Here is a 5,991-nt window from a genome sequence, read left to right on the forward strand (position 1 = left end):
TCATGTGGCTTCTTTGAAGATATACCTGGAAAAATACTCAGATTAGATCCAGACCAGAACAGTTTCCCTAAGCCTACACAGTTCAAATCTACATTCCTAGAGAGACCTATATAAACAGCTCAATACTTTCCTATCATTAAATAATTTGGACAATACTAGAATATTCTGGTGTCCCCAGGAGATGCTGGAATGTTAAATGTTTTTTTTTTGGAATAAACCCAGCCTCCCAAGGATTTTCAAGACTAGGGATTAAATATATCTGAAGTATATCAGAAATAATTTCTGATTTCCAGAAAAATTAAGAAAAAGTGACTTAAGGTCACCTAGCTAATAAGAGAACTAGAATCAGAATAAAAATGCCAAGTGCATTAACCATATTGCTATGCCAAATATATATTTCAGTAGGTACTGACAAGACTAGAATAAAGGTTTACAAAATTAAAATGAAAAATAACCCAGAGTTCCTAAAAGTTATAACTTTTGTTTGTTCTTCTGCCACAATTGAGAGGGGCAGCATAGCATGGGAGAAAGCACATTAGATTAAGAAACAAAGAATTTGAGTACAAATCTTATTCTGCTACTTACTATTTACTTCCTGTGTGCCATTAGTAATTTCTCTGAGCCTCAGTTGTAAAGTGAAAGTGACTAGATGACCTCTAACATCCTTTCCAGCTCTAAAGTATCATCCTGTGATCTGATACTTAGCATCATATAGCAACCACTTTAATTTTAGGTATTTATCAAATAGGTTCTCCTAAAGCATTTTCTCTTCCTATATGCCTAGATGTTATTATGATAAAATGTAGAATTTAACAAATATAATCTGCCACTTCCTTATGTTATTATAATGATTCTCTTTAATACTTAATGCATCATTTAAAATGTCTCTAGTATATGAATACACCCAATTTTTGTTTTCTACTTTTTTTTTTGGCAGTTGGGGTTAAGTGACTTGCCCAGGGTCACACAGCTAGTAAGTATCAAGTGTTTGGTCTGAGGCCGGATTTGAACTCAAGTCCTCCTGGCTCCAGGGCCAGTGCTCTTTCCACCTAGCTACCCCTTGTTTTCTACTTTTAATGAAAATGGAAAAAAAGAAGCAAAGAAAATACATATTTGAAGAATAATAGTGAGACTAAATAAGAAGTTAGAAGTTACTTATATGATAAGTAAGGCAAAAACAAAGGATGCTAAAATAAATATCTCCAAAGGCATTTTATCTGACCCAAATAACTGATTCAAAATTCTAGGAAAAAATTGAAACTCAATTAACTTCATCTAGTCAGTACTGTTTCTTCAATGTGAGCCATATAACATCACTACCACTGTGTCTAATCATCTACCCTTCCTATAACCTCTTCCTTTTGTCTTTAAGAGGGAATATGGGGGGGGTGCAGCTAGGTGGAACAGTGGATAGAGCTCCGGCCCTGAAGTCAGGAGGACCTGAGTTCAAATCTGGCCTCAGACCAAACACTTGACACTTCCTAGCTATGTGACCCTGGGCAAGTCACTTAACCCCAATTGCCTTTAAAAAAAAAAGAGAGAGAAGGAATATGGTTTTGTGGATAGAATGTTGGACTTGGGATGAGGAAGACTTGGAATCAAATTCTGCCTCAGATACTTATTACCTGGGTGACCTTCCACAAGTTGTTTACCATGTCAGAGTCTTACTTTCCTTATCTGTAAAATAAGGGGGTTGGATTTGATGACTGGTAAGGTCTCTTTTAGCCCTAAATCTATGACCCTATGATCCAAGCCTTTCTGCAGAGAGAATTGTACCCATCCATCTTACAGAAATGAATGACACCAAATCTATAAAAAGCATTCAGTATAAAAAATGAAATTATGAAACTCCTTGTAAATGTACATTATAGGCAGAAATATAGATTTTTATTGCATGGGGAACCTGGGTCAAACCTTCTGGCCAGTCTCTTTGCACTTTAACCAGCCTGGTCCTGAGAACAGCAGACATAGGTTTTCAAGACCTTTAAATTTAAGACAGAAAAGTTTACATTTGATCCTAGATGTCATAGGGTGTCACTGGAGTTTATTGAATAGAGGGAATGAAATTGTCAGACACACACTTTAAGAAACTCACTTTAGCAGTTTAATGGAGAATGGATTGGAGTGGGGAGACACCTGCAGCAGGAAAGCCAAATATAAGGCTGTTGGAATCATCTAGGTGAGGGCCTGAACTAGCAGTGACTGTCTGTGTGAGTAGAGAGCAAAGGATGTATGTGACTGATGTTAGGGAGGTAGAAATAACCCAATGTGATTGGATATGACTGGATGCATGGGATGAGTGAAAGTGAAGAGTTGAAAAAGATATCAAGACTATTCGAAGTCTTTCCAGCTCAGCAAAATCTGCCAGCATTTATCATGTTGGCATAGCCATAAAAAACAAGCATCAGGGACTCTGGTTAAAGTAATGATGGCAGTAAAGGAGTCCTCCACTAAATATCTAAAAGGGCAACAAATGACCAAGACGACCAAAGAGAAACAGCAAGAAGCTCCTCCATCTAGTCCAAGATTTCGTAAGAAGATTGCTAAAAGATTAGTCTAAGAGCCCCTTAGAGAACAGATGTGGCAGGGGAGGCAGAAGGTGGCATGAGCTCCAGCAACCTGCTGGAAACCTGCAGTTGGCCTAAGCAGAGATTTGTCAGGAGGCCTGGACCCACATAGTCTTATAAAGCCAGAGCCCCTCTGGTCTCGGTGGGGACATGGAAGATATAGCTTTTAAGGGGGTACATACCAAAGGAGGTAGAAACCATCTAGAGCTCTCACAGTTGTGGTCTGAAGTCTTGGCCCTGGACTGACAGAGTATCATCAGGGGATAGAACGATCCCCTGTAGGTCACTGTTCAGGGAGGCACAGAACCAGGTATTACACGCCCTAGAGCACTCAGAGCCTCAGCAGGAGACTGGGCCAATTTAATCACCAAGTACATGCAGTAGGAGGAGGCCTAGCAAGCAAAATCTGCACCATTTTTATTGGAAGCTATCTGGGTCATAATAGGGGGGAACCAACTCCCAGTTGGAGATTATTGCTAAATATTAATAATATAACTATTTGGTAGTGAATTATTATGAATAATAGCATTTATATAGCACTTTTAGGTTTACAAAGCACTTTACAATATTATCTCATTTTATTCTCACAGCCAACCTGGGATATTCCCATATTGCAGTTGGATAAAATGAGGCTAAGTGACTTGTCCAGAGTCACAAAGCTGGTAAGTGTCTGAGACCACATTTGAACTCATATATTCCTGACTCCAGGTCCGGTACTCTATCTACTGTGCCATCTACCTGCCTTGTGTAAGAAGTGAAAAGACTGAAAAAAAATAGAGGTATCTACTATTTCAACAGAAGTATCTATCTAAAAAATAGGCTATCTACTATCAAAAATAATTTACCAGGAAAATAAGACAAGGAGAAATAATTATCTAACTTTTTGAAAAATCACAAACAAAGGTGTCCGGTAGCTCTGGCTTCCCCAAGCCGGAGTCGGGAGCTCCGAGCAGCCGGGGAGGGCGCAGAGGCGGCCCGAGTTCATCACCTCACCTGGTCTGGGATGTGCGGGGCGGTTCGACTCGGGGCGCACGGAGGTCCCCAGCTCAGCAGCAGTGCGTGAGCCGCAGCCGGCCCCTGGTGCCCCAATCTGAAGACCAGGCTTTCCACTGGCCCCCGGAGCATGCCCACTCTCCTGCCCAATGATCCTCTTGCAGCACACCGGACTTCCTCCCCCTGAGCAGCTCTCACCCCCTCTTCCACCTTTCTGCTGTCCCCGCAGCAGAGACCTCTGGAGCTGGAGGCCACTTTGCCCTTGCCCCGGGCACAGGAGCTTGCCAGAGCTGGGGCCTCAGAGCAGGGTTTTGCACTGGAGGAGCTATGTAGGCCTTTGTATACTGTAAACTTTGTAATGTCACCTTTAACTCAGCCCAGCAGGCTCAAGCTCATTATCAGGGTCAAAATCATAGTAAGAAATTCCGGAATTACTATGCAGCGAGTTGCTGTCCACCCTCTACCAGAATGAGCCACGTAGTGGAGTCCGTCCCCGCTCCTGTCGTGACAGCTTCCCCCCAGCAGGTGGACATCTCCAAGCCAGGCAGCAAAGTGATCAGGGCCACAGAGAATGATTACTGTAAGCTGTGATGCTTTCTTTAGTTCCCTTGCTGTGGCCCAGGCTCACTACAAAGGGAAGAATCATGCTAGGAGGACGAGACTGGTGGAGGCCCAGAACAACCTGTCCTTGGATTCATCAGAGGCAAGTCAACGGAGGACCCGGAAAGACTGGAATGAATATAAAATGGTGCAGAACAGGAACAATGCGTATGCTCTTCAAAATAATACAGGGCCTTACTTCAACCCTCGATCTCGAGAGTGGATTCCCCATGACCTTGCCATGTGTGTCACCCCCAGCGGCCAGTTTTACTGCTCCATGTGTAACGCCGGGGCTAGTGAAGAGATGGAATTTCGGCAGCATTTAGAAAGTAAATAGCACAAGAGCAAGGTGTCCGAGCAACGGTACAGGAATGAGATGGAGAATCTGGGATACTTATAATGAAGCCCATTGCTGATCATTTCAGATAAAGCAGTTTGTCTTGCCTGCTTCTTTTGCCTTCTGTCAACCTGTGCTGCTTTGTGGCCATTTTTGACATGAATACATGCCTCTGCTTCCATGTAGATATCTATAATCCTAATGGTACCTTGAGGTGTTAAAATCTGATTCAAAAAGAATGAGCTTTTTGGGTCATAATGGGTTTTCAGGTTAGTTTTATTAAGCTGATCTTCAGAAGGCACGTGGCCTTACTGTGTGGAAAGTAGCTTTGGAAATTGACTGGATGCAGGGAAGTGTAGGTTTCAGTTTTCCATGCCTTTATGTGGGCTACCATCTTGGTGCAGTATGACTAGAATGATTGGTATAAATGGCTTCAGAGTCTACTAGGGTCTGCCCACTGTGTGAATTTCATTGCACTCCAACACATCTAATCCACCCTACTTGTGGCCAGGCTTCATTTCCAGTTTCTGATCTCTGTCTGCCTTCCACCTCTTTGCCATTACCTTCTGCTTCATAGATACATACTTTTCAAGTCTAATCAGCTTGTTTTTATGTAGGTTTCAGCTGTGCTGTGGGTGTTTTGAGGTTCAAACAACTCTAAATAACCTCTGAGCTTTTAAAAAATGGTAAAGTGTGTGTACAAATGATTGGTTCAGAAAACAGGCAAAATTTTGATCAGTTTTCAATCCAAGGATCGTATTATGTTGTGTAATAATATGCACTTATGTGGGAGTTCCCAGCTATAAGATTTGGGTTATTTCACAGATGTTATTAACAATTTCATGCTCACCCTCTATATTTGCTAGGCTGGACCTACTCAATGTTCTAAGGGATACCCATTATATTTTGTTCTGTAAATAAAGGATAAAAAGGATAAAAAATGTGTTTTAATTTTCACCATTTCTGCATTTAAATGCACAGTGTTTGGTCACCTTTCCTTTTATACTTTATCTTCTCTGGAATGACTATAATCGTTCTAGAATGTTGTGTGTGTCCGATCGCTGAATTAGCATCTCCCTGCACCTCCTCTTCCCTATCTGACTGCTCCCCCCTTCTCTTCTGTAGGTGCTTGGGTACCTAATGTAGTGCTTTCTAGTGTTGGGTGAAACTGTTTACTTCATATCTCAGAAAGACTGTACCTTTGCTGCTTTTTTCTAACCTTTTGCTTTTCAAATAAAAAGGGCTAAAAGTTCCCTTAAAAGACAATTTCTCTGTAAAGTTGGTTTTAGATAGTATCATTTGTCCAACTCTCACCTTTTGCTGCTTATTCAATTAAATGTGTCCCTCGGCTTTTTTTTTTTAATAATTGTTCTCATCCTTCTCCATTTTCCTTCAAGTAGAATATGAGATCAATTTCAGAGTACTGTAGTTTCTTCATTTAATACTTGAACTTGGGGACAATTGGATGATAGCTAACAGACCTGCTTTTTACAA

General features: G+C 41.3%; 1 pseudogene; it reads left to right on the forward strand.

Annotated features, from left to right (window-relative positions):
• The first annotated feature begins 3,100 nt into the window (after positions 1-3,100).
• Positions 3,101-5,715, forward strand: LOC110208552 (zinc finger matrin-type protein 3 pseudogene; annotated as a pseudogene).
• Positions 5,716-5,991: the final 276 nt, after the last annotated feature.

This window comes from Phascolarctos cinereus, unplaced genomic scaffold (assembly GCF_003287225.1).
Source record: "Phascolarctos cinereus isolate Bilbo 61053 unplaced genomic scaffold, phaCin_HiC Scaffold_5;HRSCAF=322, whole genome shotgun sequence".
In the NCBI taxonomy this organism is placed as follows: Eukaryota; Metazoa; Chordata; class Mammalia; order Diprotodontia; family Phascolarctidae; genus Phascolarctos; species Phascolarctos cinereus.